The following is a 15,304-nucleotide window of genomic DNA, read 5'->3' on the forward strand; positions in this document are numbered from 1 at the left end:
GAGTTACTGTTTAAGCAGTTTCTCACTGCTGACCTTGGCTCCCTCACCTTTTAAAGACCTGTTACTGCAGGCTGAGAAATGCCCTACTAGCAGGGTAAGTTCTGAAGCTCAGATGTAAGGAGCACTTTCTGATTATTGCCCGTCTGTTTGAGGAGCCTGGGTGCCTGTTTCATGTGCCGATTCCGCTCTGCAGCCCAGAGCTGCCTGCTGCCCGGGAAGCAGCCAGCGGATCGTGGGCATCCTGCTAAATATGAAATGATGATGACGGTAATGACAGAGCAGAGCCCTGTCTTTGCAACTGTGTGATTCCCGCCTTACATTGTGTGTCCCCTCAGACAGCTGTCATATCTGAGCTTTCAGAGGGAAAGATCCCTTGCCAAATTAAAGCTTGAGAAGAGGACATTATATCCTTATGTCAATGTGGGAGTAGGCGATGTGAATGCCCACGGGCTGAGATGTCACTCAGAGACACATCTATTTGATAAATACTGTCTTAAGAGCCAATTCCTATTGACTACCTGGCCAATTCAATCAATCATTCAGAGATCTTCCTGCGGTTTATATGATACCCAAACTACCGGCTCATTCTGGGAACCTGGAAACCTCAGCACATCAAAGACCTGTTCATCAATGCATTTTAGCTCTGTTGTGTTAATGTAATAACTACACATTTTTTGAAAGATATTTTTAAAATTCCAATTGATGCATTTAGTTGTCAAAGAATTGAATCAATGTAGAAATTGTCAGCATCAACATTGACTTTCTTGATAAATTGCTAACACCATCAAAATTTAGGATTTTCTAGGTACTATGCTAGGTTCTCTTCATGTGTTTTCTCTTTTATTATTCCAAAGAAGGGGATGTAAATACTGTGTGTTTGTACATTTGGTAAAACAAAGGCTAAGGAAATGGAAGAATTGAAAATTGTCGGCAGTGGGAAGCAGAACAGCCTTGCACAGTTTACAGTTCAGCTCTATTTGATGTTATAGTTTTAAGGACTTTTTCAGAAGAGCCACATTATGAAAATAACACCGTCACAGCAACACTTGTTCATTTATTTATGCATTTTAAAGCTATGTACTAAGTAACTGTTGTTCAAGTCTATCAACAAATAAGCATAAAAGTAAGAAAAAAATTTCGAGCTTCAAGTTATTAATTCCCCTTGTTACAATCACTTCAAAAAAGCTCAAATTACCACAAAACCTAGAGATAAGGAAATGCCCATGTCAAGTAATAAGTGAATGACTCATAGCCACAGGATAGAATGCGTTTCAGACCTTAAGGATTATGAAGACTAAGAATGCAAAATGTTTCTTGAATAGCAAGAAATAAGTATCTTTGTATAAACCGGCTGTATATGTTAAAAGAGGATTATTTTTAGGGAAAAAAAAAGTCTAAAATAAGTAACAAACTACTCTAGTTGGCAATATTGCATTGTTGAGATTGTGAGTCTTTTTCTACTCCTGTGTTTATAAAAACTAGGTGTGACGGGTTTATGATAAAATAAGAAAGCATTGGAAAAAGAAATCCACTGTCCAATCAGATAGTGCCTTTGTGATAAATGATCATCTTATTAAACTATGTTCTGCCAAGTTAAATTAATCATATGCATTTTATCCTTTTTTCTTTTCAGAATAGCTAATTAATTCAGACAAAAAGCAGTCATGGTCTACCAAGACTTACTAGAAGATGCTTTGTTAGTTTGCAGAATATATTTTCAGTGTTGTAATATTTCCAGTGATAAATTTACTGAAAAATTCTTTTTAAAAAGGACAGAATTTTAGAAATTTCTTTTTAATTCATTCACTGCATTATGCATGTGGTTTATTGGGGATATGCATCTTAACAAGTTCATCATCACTAGTACATGGAAATTGCCTTTAAGTACAGTAATTGGGAAAAAAGAGAAAGCCCAGTTGTCAAATAACTACATTTAGTCATGCAGCTATAAATTTCATTATCTCCTTCATGAGATTTAGCAGTGCACAATTAGGACGATGGTTTTAATCCGTGAATTCATGAGGCATTTCCTAAGCTTTCCTTTGTTTCTACTAAGCTGCGTCATAAACTAGGTCGTTTAGGCAGGCGCGTCATGAAGGAGAGCAGACACCTTGTCTTAGCAGCAGAAGTACAGTCAAACAGAAGCACAGAGGCACAGGAAGTGCAGAGCACCTACTGTGAGTCCTCAGGGCTCTGATTCAGGCCTCCAGAAACATGCCCTGGGCTGTAACTGGGTGGGCTAGAGCGGATGGGAAGAGCTTTATGAGGCCAGTAGGACCACCAAAACATCAGCTGTGTAGTAAATACCTTTTAAGGGACTTTGATTCTAAATCAACAATCTCAATCTCTTCTCCATCCATCAAGAAGCTGCCAGTCGGCCCAGTGGTGAGAATCCTTGTTTCCTGATGTTGAGCTTCAATCCATATTGAAAATACAGTCCTTGACCTTCTGCAGCAAAGATCTCATGTCCTCTTCAGTTTCCACAAGCAAGGTTGTGTCGTCTGCATAACACAGGTTGTTGATGAAGCCTTCCTTCAATCCTGCTACCACAATCATCCTCGTAAAGTCCAGCCTCCCGAAGGATCCTTTCTGCATATAGATTGAAAAATATGGATGCATCCCTGACACACACCTTTCCTGATCCTGAACAATGCAGTGTTTCCCTGTTGTTCTGACTACGGCTTCCTAGTCCAAGTATAGGTTTCGCAAGAGCACAATCAAGTGTTCTAAGATTCCAATTCTTCTCAAGGTTAGCCACAATTTGTTGAGATTGTTGATAATTTTAGCTTGCTTGGTTCCACAATCAACACTTTTGGCAAACAGGAAATCAAAAGACAAAGTGCATTGGGAAAGTCTGCTGTCAGTGACCTCTCCAGAGAAACGAAGAGCGATGATGTCAGTCTGGAGACTAAGGCGCACTTGATCTAGGGCATGGTCTTCACAATTACTTGCTATGCATCCAAGGGCTGTACAATAACCAAGGATGACAGAAGAAGGACCAATGCCTTTGAGTTGTGGTGCTGGAGAAGAGTGTGGAGCATACTATGGACTGCTAGGAGAACAGAGAGTTCTGTCTGGGAGAGTGTGAAACCAGGTTGCTCCCTGGAGACAAAAATTCTGGGGCTTTATTTCACACACTGTGGGCATGTGACCAGGAGGGACCAGTCCTTGGAGAGGGACCTCATGCTTGAAAGAGTGGAGGGACAGCACAGGAGAAGACCCAGATGAGATGGATTGACTCACTGACTGGAGAAATGGATTAGATCTGTTGACAACAACGAGATCAAGGTGGGAGAGGTTGGAAGCAGAGGAATGTGGATATGCAGGGGGAGAAGGGGTTTAATCATGGGGTTGTACAATTTGATGGGGGGCGAGGTGAGGGAAATTGAAAGAATTTGTCTTAAAAACAACGTATTCATATTTTGTAGACTTGTTGTCATTGTTGTTATGTGCCGTCAAGTCACTTGCAACTCATAGCGACCCTATGCAAAAGAACCCTAAACCCGGCTCTAGCCACCATCTCTGACATACTTACTCCCACCACCCCCATCACAGAATTGATCCATCTCATCATGTAAATCAACTAATAGAAAATAAAAAAAAAACCAAAAAAACACAACATACCCTAACGGTTTAAAAAAAAAAAAAAGATAGGGTAAGGTTCAGAGCTAGTGAACATAGGCAGGCAACTCGATAACACATAACAACAACATTTCATTATGCTCTTAAAAGCCACCAATTTCTCCTTCAGAATGTATCTACAGTGAGATTTGAAATAAGAAATGTTGTTGTTTGTTGTTATGTGCTGTCGAGTCGCTTGCGACTCATAGCGACCCTATGTACAACAGCCCTAAACTCCGCTCGGTCCTGTGCCAACTGCACTGTCTCTGACACTTCCATTCCGATTATCCCAGTCACCGAATCAATCCACCTCATAGAGGGCCTTCCTCTCCTGCGCCGTCCCTCCACCCTCCCAAGCATGATGTCCCTCTCCAAGGACCCGTCCCTCCTGGCAACATGTCCAAAGTATGTCAGACGAAGCCCCAGAATCCTTGCCTCCAAGGAGCCACCCGGTTTAACCCTTTCCAGGACAAATCTGTTTGTTTTCCTAGCAGTCCATGGCATTCTCAATACTCTTCTCCAGCACCACAGCTCAAAGGCATCAATTCTCCTTCTATCCTCCTTGGTCATTGTCCAACTCTCTGATGCATAACAAGTGATTACGAAGACCATAGCCTGTATCAGATGCACCTTAGTCTCCAGAGAGACACCATTGCTCTTCAGCACTTTGGAGAGGTCCCTAACAGCAGACTTTCCCATGGCAATGCGCCTTTTAATTTCCTGGCTGCTGCTGCCAAGACTGTTGACCGTGGAGCCACGCAAGCTAAAGCTGTGTACAATCTCAATCTCTTCACCATCCATCCTGATGCTGCCAGTTGGTCCAGTGGTGAGAATCTTTGTCTTCTTGACATTAAGCCTCAATCCATATTGTAGGCTGCAGTCTTTGACACTCAGCAGTAGGCACTTCAGGTCCTCTTCAGTTTCAGCAAGCAGGGTTGTGTCATCCGCATAATGCAGGTTGTTGATAAATCGTCCACCAATCTTGACCCCACATTTCTCCTCATAGAGCCCAGCCTCCCGGATAATCTGTTCTGCATATAGGTTGAAAGGGTATGGAGATAGGATGCATCCCTGGCGTACACCCTTACCAATTTTGAACCATGCAGTGTTCCCTTGCTCTGTTCTGATGACTGCCTCCTGGTCCAAGTATAAGTTTCGCATTAGAACGATCAAGTGTTCTGGGACTCCAATTCTTCTCAGAGTCAGCCATAGTTTGTTATGATCCACACAGTCAAATGCCTTTGCATAGTCAATGAAACACAGATAGACATTCCTCTGGTATTCCCTGCTTTCAGCCAAGATCCATCTAACTTCAAATTAAACACTTAGCCTGTATAAAAAGCTATTTCATTATTTAACTGTAAAAATGCTGTTCTTAATTCCTAATGTCAAGGAGAATCTGTCTGTCTATTATTGACCCATCATTGATTAACCAATCCATCCATTCATCCATCCATCCATCCCCATCCGTCTATGCATCTAACTATTCATTCATCCGGTTTCTGTTTAACTCCTAAATATTTTTAATATCCAGATTTATGTATTGAAAACAAATATATTCATTCTTTAATTACCAAGAAGATATAATCTGTGTTGAAAGAAAAATTATTCCTCTTTTCATTAAACATCAAGCTACTAATTTCCTAAAATAATGCTTTGAACTGTACTTAAAATAATTTGAATGGATTTTTTCTATCCTAATCCTTGAACAACGTCCAAGGCAAAAAGAAAGATTGAATTTTAAGAATAGTTTTCTGTGCAGAATAATCTTGCTTTGTCATTTTTAGGCTTGATATTAGCATAAATATTGCCTTAAAGATAATTAATTGAGCCTGCGTGATTTACAAACAGAGTGGACCAATTTAATTTGTCATTCTCTTCAGACATGATAGTTTATGCTATCCCACTGCTGATTTAAAATGCAGTGGTTGAGACGTAGACAAAGACAAAATTGAGTTATATCAAGGTGCTGCGTGTCACTGTGCTAGCCAGGGTATCTAATGTAATTTGTCTGTTATAGTGTTTATGAAACATTCCATCTGGCACAATATGTCTCCAAGACAGAAGGTGCTGGCATATTAAAGATGCAAGGCTCTCACATATGACTATTTACCCATTTATTATCCCGCCAGAAGGGGAGACAGTCTTTAGAAAGCCGTGGAGAGATTAGCAAACACAGGCATTTGACTCGGATATAAATTTAAGGACTATTGTGCTCAAATGGGATTTTGTTTTGAGGCTAAAAACAAATAAATCCCAGTTACTGTTAGTCCCTTTTCTGGTCAGTGTATCCTCCACCTGGCGTGGCTGGTTTTGATTCGAAGAGGACAGGATTTCTAAAAGAAGACTTGCAATGCCCTAGGATGTGCTAAGAGAACAGATTCAAAAGCAGAAGCATGTAAAATACTCCATTACGTACTCTCCACTCTCATTAGAAACAGAGGACTCTACATGGTCACTGAGGGCATTTCGTGGATAACAACCTGCAGTAACTACTATCTTACAAAGCACTCCCAGTGCTGTGCAATTTGCCGTGTTTGGTTTGGGTTTTCTTGTATAATAACTTTTGATGTGATAAAATATAGAATTGAAAGGAGGGAAAAAATACAAAACCCTCTCTTTCTCTTGATGTATGCTGGTACTCAACTTGGACAAAAAGAGACACTAGAGGTACTGGGAAATGTTTGCATTAAAGTGTGATGTGTGTGTGTCTGTGTGTGTGTATAATCAATATATATAATCATCAATATACTGTGTATATATTGTTGTTGTTAAGTACTGTCGAGTCATAGGCGACTCATAGCGACCCTATGAACGAAAGACCTGAACACTTGTATAACTGTCATCATTTCTCCAAGTTCACAGTTTCTGGAGGTAAACTATTTCAGAAGTGGATGCCAGTCCTGCTTCCAAGCTTGTTTTAATCAGGGAGTGCCACCAAACACAGTCCACCATTGGGTAACCATTCTCACATTTGACACATCAGTGTCACAGTGTTCAGTTTCACGGCAACCACGAGTTACCTCTGTACAGCAAGTGGTCACACCAGGTCTATATGACCTAGAAGAATGTTTGACAAAAAACAGTTAAAAACAGGCCCTCGGGTCACAGGCAATTGAGCCCTACAGTATTTTACAATTCCAGCACGCCCAAATATTAGCAGACTCTGTGCCAGAGACCCCCACTTCATCTGACAAGTCCCTCTGCTGACATCCACTTGGGACAAAAAGAAAGCCGTTTGACCCCCGAGTGTTTCTTACATGTGTGTCCTTCTCCAAGTCTCAAGAGACAATCCTAGGGTCCAGCTGGAACCAAGATTCACAGCACACTGGCCCTCAGCCCTCAGCCTACAGGTGTGGCCAGACATTTCAGTATTTTACAATTCTGGCATGTCCAAATATTTTAATTGTAAAATATCATATATAATCATCAAGGTATCATGTATATATAATCATCAATGTTTCCTCTGTACCTATCATTACTTCCGAAGATACCATGTTGTTGTTGTTAGATGTTACCGAGTCGACTACAGATCATTGTGATCCTGTGAACAACAGACCTTCACTTTACTCTCACCTGTCCACATCATCACATCATCCTCAGGATCTCTGCCAGGTTCAAGTCCATTGTGGTAGTCACCAAAGCAATCCGCCTTGCTGAAGGTCTTTGTCTCCTTCACTTACCCTCTATAACTTTCTCATTATGCTGTCTTTCCCTAAGGGCTGGTTCTTGAGGGAAATCTATCCAAAGCAAGTGAAACAAGTTTCACCATTCTTGCCTTAAAGGAGTATGCTGGTTGCACTGTCTTCAAGACAGATTTGCTTATTCCATTGGCAGTCCATGGGATAGTCAGTGCCCTTTGCGAACGCCACAGTTCAAAGCCATCAAGTCTTCTTCTGTCACCTTTATTCACCATTCAGCTTTCAGAGGCTCATGAAGCAATTTGAAAAGGCCATGGCTTAGATTAAGAGTGTCTTCGTCTTTACATTGACATCCCTGCATTTTAGAACTTTGGAGAGGTCCGTGATAGCAGATTTACCAAACACAATACTGTATCTTTTGATTTCCTAACTGTTCCTACCATAAATGATGATAATATACTCAAGTAAAACAAAAGCATTGACGGCGTCAAACTCTTCTCCGTTTGTCATGATGTTGCCTATCGGTCCAGTGGTGAAGATTTTTGTTTTCTTGTTGATGAGATAGAACCCAGATTGAAGGCTGTGGTCTTTGATTTTCTGCAGCAAGTGTTTCAAGTCTTCCTCACTTCCTGCAAGCAAGGATGTGTGATCTTCATTATGCAGGTTGTTAAATAGTCTTGCTCCAAACTTGAAGCCACAGTCAAGCTTCACAAGTAATTTGTTCAGAATATGATGCGAATAGATGTGGAGAAAGTGTATAGCCCTGGCACACACCTTTCCTGATTTTAAACCATGCCGTGTTCCCTTGTTCATCTCAAACAGCTGTTTCTTGGTTTATGGAGAGGTTTCAAATAAGCGCTGTTCAATGTTCTATGGTTCCCATTACTCTCAATAATAGTGATACTTTGTTATGATCCACCCTGTCAGATGCCTTTGCATGATCAATAAAACACAGGTAAATATCTTTCTTTTATTCTCTACTTTCAGCCAAGATCCACCTGACATTAGTAATGATATTCCTGGAAGATGGAAAAGCCTTGAGCTCTTCAAAGTCCCCTCTGAATTTTTGGAAGTGCACTACCAATGTACTATTTGAGACATTTTAAAATAATCTTCAGCAAGTTTATTCTTGCAATGATATTAATGATATTGTTTGATAATTCCCACATTTTGTTCTCACATGCCTTTGTTGAGATGGGAACAAATACAGATTTCTTCAAATCTGTAGACCAAGTAACTCTCTTCGGTATTTCCTGGTAGAGACTGGAGAGCATATCTGGAGTCATGTCTGTTTCCTGAAGCATCTCAATTGCTGTGCCATCAATTGTGGAGCCTTACTTTTTCCCCAACATCTTCAATACAGCTTGGGCTTTTCCCTTCAGTACTGTTGGTTCTTGATCATATGCTAATTCCTGACATGTTTCCATGTTGACAGATTTTTATTTATTTATTTTTAATACAGGGACTCTCTATGTTCCTTGTACATGGAACACAGAGAGTCCTGTATTTAAAAAAAAAATCTGTCAACACGGGAACATGTCAGAAATTAGCATATGAGCTGTGGTGCTGGAGAAGAGTATGACTCTACTATGGACTGCCAAGAAAACAAACACATTCATCCTAGAGAGGGTTAAACCAGGCTACTCCTTGGAGGCAAGGATTCTGGGGCTTCATCTGACATACTTTGGACAGGTTGTAAGGAGAGACAAGTCTTTAGAGAGGGACATCATGCTGAGTAGAGGAGGGGGAAGACCCTCTATGAGGTGGATTGATTCAGTGACTGGGGTAATCGGGATGGGTGTGTCAGAGGCAATGCGATTGACACAGGATAGAGCAGGGTTTAGGGCTGTTGTACATAGGGTCGCTATGAGTGGCAAACGATTCGATGGCACATAACAACAACTACTATGTTTCTTGCATCTTCTTTGGTTGCTTCTTGCATCGTTCAACATTTGGCCTGTAGAATCCTTTAATATTACAATTTAAGGCTTGAATTTTTCTTCAGTTCTTTTATCTTGAGAAATGCCAAACGTGTTCTTCCTTTTTGTTTTTGTAACCCCAGCTTCTTGCACATTTCATTAGAGCACTTACTTTGTCTTCTCAAGCTGGATTTTGAAATCCTCTAATCAAGCTGTCTTACCCCAGCCCTCCTTCGCTGTGGTTTAGCTTCTTTTTGCACCAACATAAGTTTCAGAATCTCCTCTGACTTCCATGTTGGTCTTTCTTTTGTCCCCATAATGCCCTTTCATGGTATGACATAGAGTTGTGGAAGGACGTTATCCATGAAGAAAACAAAAGGGCATTGCAAACACACTATGTAGGAGGAGCTTTGCTTGAAAACTCACACACATCATTTCACTTAATCCTCACATTAGTCTTTGTGAAGATGTTATTATTATTATTATTGCATTACATCATGAGAAAATTGAATCTAAGAGAGAGAGGTTAAGCGTTTACTCAAATGTGAATGTATCCCCAAGACTGTCCAAATGCAAGGGCTAACTATGTTCTTTCCATTGATATTCTATCAAGATGGAAATTCCAGACAGAACTCACATTCTAGAATTATTATGATAATGGAATATTTGGAACATTATAAATACACTGGATGTCCAGGTGGTCCTCTGTGTCAGCTATCAGATTTCACGCCCCTGAGTTGAAATTTGAAGGGTACATCTAGCACAAGTTCATTTACCTTATGTAAAAAAAAAAAAAAATGTGCTTTATTGGGTCTGCAATATACTTTCATCTCTTTCAAACAGCTGAAACAAAACATATTTCATGTTGACTTCATTTTCCTCACTGCCAAAATAATCATCTTATTTAAATGTCCATTGTTGGTGTCAGTTGCTCTAGAAAATTCCCCTCAACCAATCCCTACTCCCCTGGTGACCATTGTTCTAATCTCTAACACCAGATTAGTTTCTCGTGTTCTTGAATGTTTTAAAAGTGGAATCTTACAAAATACATTCTTTTTTTACAAAATACATTAATATTTTACCAAATACATTCTTTTTTTCTAGTGACTTTTTCCTTTTTTTGAGATTTTCATGAAAGTTTACAGAAAGTTTGGGTTTATATTCATTCATTGTTATACATTTTCCTCCCTCCCTCTCCTTCAATTTACATTGTAATATGTGTCTTGTTCCAAATTGTCAATTGCCATACATATAATCTCTAATCAGCCATTCCTTTCAGATAGCTCTTCTCTTCACTTAGCCCAGTGCATATACCCTTTTATATCTGGCTTCTTTCTCTCCACACAGTAGTTTTCAGTTTGGCTATTTCTTTTATTTCTAAGGAGTACACTTGCTTGCTTTTCTTATTTTTGTGTATTAGCCCATTACATGACTACAGCACTATTTATCTATCTTCCTACTGATGAGCTTGGGTGGCCTACTGATAAGAAGCTGCACTGCAATCCTGAAGGCACTCAGTTCAAATCCTGCAGCTGCTCCACTGGAGAACAATGAACAATTATTCTCCTCCCAGGCAGTTTACTATCAGAGAGTCAACTATGGGTCGATTCTGACTTGATGGTACTCAACAACCCAACAACAACTGATGGGTATTTGGATCATTTCAGTTATTTTCTAGTAATAAGTTTGTTTTTGTTTTCACTATAGGACTTTGTTGCTGAAATTTTAAAAATATAACCTGGGAAAAAGTTAATGTTACATCATTTTATATTTCCACCAACAGAATATGAGAATTTTAATCCCTCTACATCCTTGTCAGTATTTTTGCTTAATATTATTGAATATTGATACTTTTTCCTGAGGTAATGCTGTATCTTATTTTTGTTTTAATTTGCATCTCTATAATAGCTAATAATCATGTGTTTATCGACCATCTGAATATCTTCTTTGATGAAGTGCTTATTCATGTCCTCTGCCTATTTTATGATTTGGTTGTATTTTAGAGAGAAATGTTTTATCTGTTTCTTGTTTCAGTAATTATATACGATTAGATTTTAATAATTGTAGAGTATTTTTTGTGTATGTTAGAAAAATTTGTATTTAGAATTAGCCAGCTGGACTCAGTTTAGATGATCCCAATTTTGTTGGCAACATCCAAAGCATCATAGCCAGGAGCAAGTTGAACAAAGGCTTTCTTCTCTCCATCAGGCCTGATCAAGGTGTTGACCTTGGCCGCATCAATGTCATAGAACTTCTTTACAGCTTGTTTAATTTGGTGCTTGTTGGCCTTGACATCCAAAATGAACACAAGTGTTTTGTTACCTTCTATATCCTTCATGGCTGACTCAGTGGTCAGGGGAGACTTGATGATGGCATAGTGGTCAAGCTTGTTTCTCCTGGGGACGCTTTTCCAGGGGTATCTGGGCTGTCTCCAGAGTCTCAGCATCTTAGGCCGCCGGAAGGTGGGTATTTGCGGATCTTTTTTTTTTGGCTGTTGATGCCCTTCAGGATGCCTTCTTGGCCTTTGCTTTGGCTTCAGTTTGGGGAGGAGCAGGGGCTTCCTTCTTCACTTTTGGCACCATCTTTGTAAAAAGGGGGAGTATAATATTTTAATAATTGTATAGTAATTATTCAACGATATCACATGTAAGCAATATCTGGCTGAAGATCATCCAAGATGACTGGAACAGTATATTGGCAGAGAACTATCAAAAATATTAGCTGGATTAAGAAGAGGCCGTGGCACGAGGGACATCATCACCAGTGTCAGATGGATCTGGGCTGAAAGCAGAAAGTACCAGAGGGAATGTCTCTCTGTGTTTCATTGACTATGCAAAAGCATTTGATGGTGTGGATCACAACAAATTGTGGCTAATGAGAATGAGAATTCCAGAACACCTGATTGTGCTCATGTGAAACCCACACTTGGACCAGGAAGCAGTCATCAGGACAGAGCAAGGAAACACTGTGTGGCACAAAATCAAGAAAGGAGTGTGTCAGGGATTCATCCTATCTCCATACTTCTTCAATGTATATGTGGAACAGATTATTTGGGGGTTGGACTTTATGAGGAGGACTGTGTCCTCAGAATTGGAGGAAGACTAATAAAAAACTTGTGTTAAGCAGATGACATAATCTTACTTGATGAAACTGAGGAAGACCTGAAGCATTTGCCACAGAAGGTCAAGGACTATAGTTTGTGATATGGATTGAAACTCAACATCAAGAAAACAAAGATTCTCACCACTGAGCCATTTGGCACCACCATGATAGATAGAGAGGAGACTGAAATTGTTAACGATTTCAGCTTGCTTAGATCCACAATCAACTCTCTTAGCATCAGCAGTAAGGACATAAAAGACAAATAGCATTAGGAAAATCTGCTTTCAGAGACCTCTCTAGAGTACTGAAAAACGATGATGTCAGTCTAGAGACTAAAGTGCACTAATTAAGGCCATGGTTTTCTAAATTACTTGCCATGCATCAGAGAGCTGAACAATGACCAAAAATTACAGAAGCAGCCTTTGAGTTGTGATACTAGAAAAGAGTATTGAACATACCATGATCTGCCAAGAGAACAAACATGTCTGTCCTGGGAAGGTGAAACCAAGTTGCTCCTTGGAGGCAAAGATTTTGGAGCTCTGTCTCATATACTTTGGGCTAGTTGTTAGGAGGCAACATAAAAAATGACATCATGCTTGGAAGGTTGTAGGGGTCGTGCAGGAGAGGAAGATCCGGGGTGAGAGGGGTTGGCTTTCAGTAACTGAGGTAATGAAGGTAGGTGTGTTTGGTAGGTGTGTTTGAAACAGGGAGACTGGTTCAGGATAAGACAGGGTTCAGAGCTATTATTCATAAGGTCGTGATGAGTCACAGTTGACTCGAAGACACATAATAACAGCATAGTATCCACCACAGGTTTTTCTTGCTGACATTTCTCCTTAAATTACCTATAACACTCAGTCTTTTGTTGACTTTTCTTTTTTTTAATTATTTTGTGTCTGTGTGCCATCAAATCGGATCTGACTGGTACAGGAGGAGATTGCCCTTCCTTCTCCAGCAGAGCATCTGGTTGATTTGAACCGCGTACCTTTGGGATTGCAGTGCAGCTTCTTGCCACTAGGCCACCAGAGCTCCCTTCCTTTGTTGACTTTTAAAAGGAAAACATTTTATATAGAGAGAAAAGAACTTCCCTTTCTTGCTTTCTTCTTATCAGGATTCCTTTTTCTCTCCATTTCTTTCATTAAATGACACTATTTGATTTCCCTTTTTTCTGTTAGATAGCAGATATCTTGCAGGGGGAGGGGCAGAGATGATCCTGATTGTTTCTCTTTCCTGATCCAGCAAGGGACACTTACGGCAGCCAAACCCAAGCTCACTGCCCTCAAGTCCGTAAGGATTCAGGGAGACCCTTCATCTAATTTCTGAGACGTTAAATCTTTTTTAGAGGAGAGTCTCTCTCTTCCCCCCACAGTTCCTGGTGGATCTGAACCACCAGCCTCTTAGGTAAGAACCCAACTTATAATGCTAATTTTATTACATTTTACAAAACATGCCTTTGAGATGTCTGTTGTTGTATGTAAAATCAACCTCTTAATGCTCTTGAACTTCCTTTTGTGATTTGTCCCTTCTAAAATTCAGGGTGGAGAGTGTTTCCAAAGTTAAGATATTTTTTTTAAAAAATCTATATTTTTATCTATTATCTAATTTTTCTTTTCCACTCCCAAGCCTGATAACTAAACTATGAAAGAAAGTTCCTTTCTTCATTTAAGAATTTTGTGTCTCCATCATCTTTGTTGTTGTTATTATTATTATTATTATTATTTATTTCAATGAAAATTTACAGACTTTGGATTTTCATTCATTCATTGTTGCACTTTTCTCCCCTCCTAACCTTTACCCCCCAGTACACTCCCCTCTTGGAAAAGTAAAAGAAAAATTCTTTCTTTGTTTTATAAACCCTCTCCCCAGGTCCACTCCACTATGCAGCCTTCGCTCTGGACTCCTGTCATGACACTAATACCTAATCACATATCCATTTTAAACCGTTTTCTCCCTCACCTGTTTCAAAGCAGTATACATTATTGAACCCATCTTTCTCAGCGTCTCCCAACCCCTATGTCAGTCCTGTTTTATAACAGTAGCACCATGCAGTATTTGTCCTTTAGTGATTGAGATACTTCACTAAGCATAATGTCCTCCAGGGTCACCCATTTTGAATAATATTGCATGAGTTCCTTGTTTTTTTCAATGCAGCATAGTATTCCATTGTGTGAATATACCACAGTTTCTCTATCCCTTTGTTGATGGGCACCTGTATTGTTTCCAACTCCTTGCTATTGTGAACAAAGCCACAATAAACATGGATGTGCATGTATCTGCTTGGATGTCAGTTATGGTCTCTTTGGGGTATATTTCCAGTAGTGGAATTGCTGGGTCAAATTGTATCTCTATTTGCAACTTTTTGAGAAAGCGACATACCGCCTTCCACAGTGGTTGCACCATTTTACACTCCCACCAACAGTAAATAAGGTTTTCAGTTTCTCCACAACCTCACCAGCATTTGTTGCTTGCTGTTCTGTTAAATATTGCTCTTCTGACTGGGGTGAGATGATATCTCATAGTTGTTTTTCCATCATTTTTCTTAGTCATCCCAACTTGTAATTCTCTAGAGAGAAAGTTCTGTGTTCATTTCTCTGTAACTATCAATGTGTGCTTCATCAGCCCAGCCCCAAGAGATTGTACAAATGAACAAATATATATTATAAATTCGGAGCATTTTCCCTTCATGGGAGAAGGTAGAACAACTTCTATTAAGACCCATCTCTTCAGCATTATCTTCCTGAAAGCAGAAGATGAAATAGCAAGTAAGATCAGGAGCTTGGTTCTTAACACTGAGCAAAAACAACATAAATCAGAAGATGTTACAACACCCTAAACTAATACATGTACTTTGCTCTCTCCAAATCTTTCTTATAAAATCACAGGATAATCTTGGTTTTGTTGTTGTTGTTATGTGCCATCGAGTCGCTGTGACTCATAGCGACCCTATGCACAAGAGCTCTAAATGCTGTTCTATCCTGTGCCAACCTAGCCATCTCAGATGCACTTATTCCCACTGCTCCA

Source organism: Elephantulus edwardii, unplaced genomic scaffold (assembly GCF_000299155.1).
Source record: "Elephantulus edwardii isolate Elephantulus edwardi_28Jun2011 unplaced genomic scaffold, EleEdw1.0 scaffold00027, whole genome shotgun sequence".
Lineage (NCBI taxonomy): Eukaryota > Metazoa > Chordata > Mammalia > Macroscelidea > Macroscelididae > Elephantulus > Elephantulus edwardii.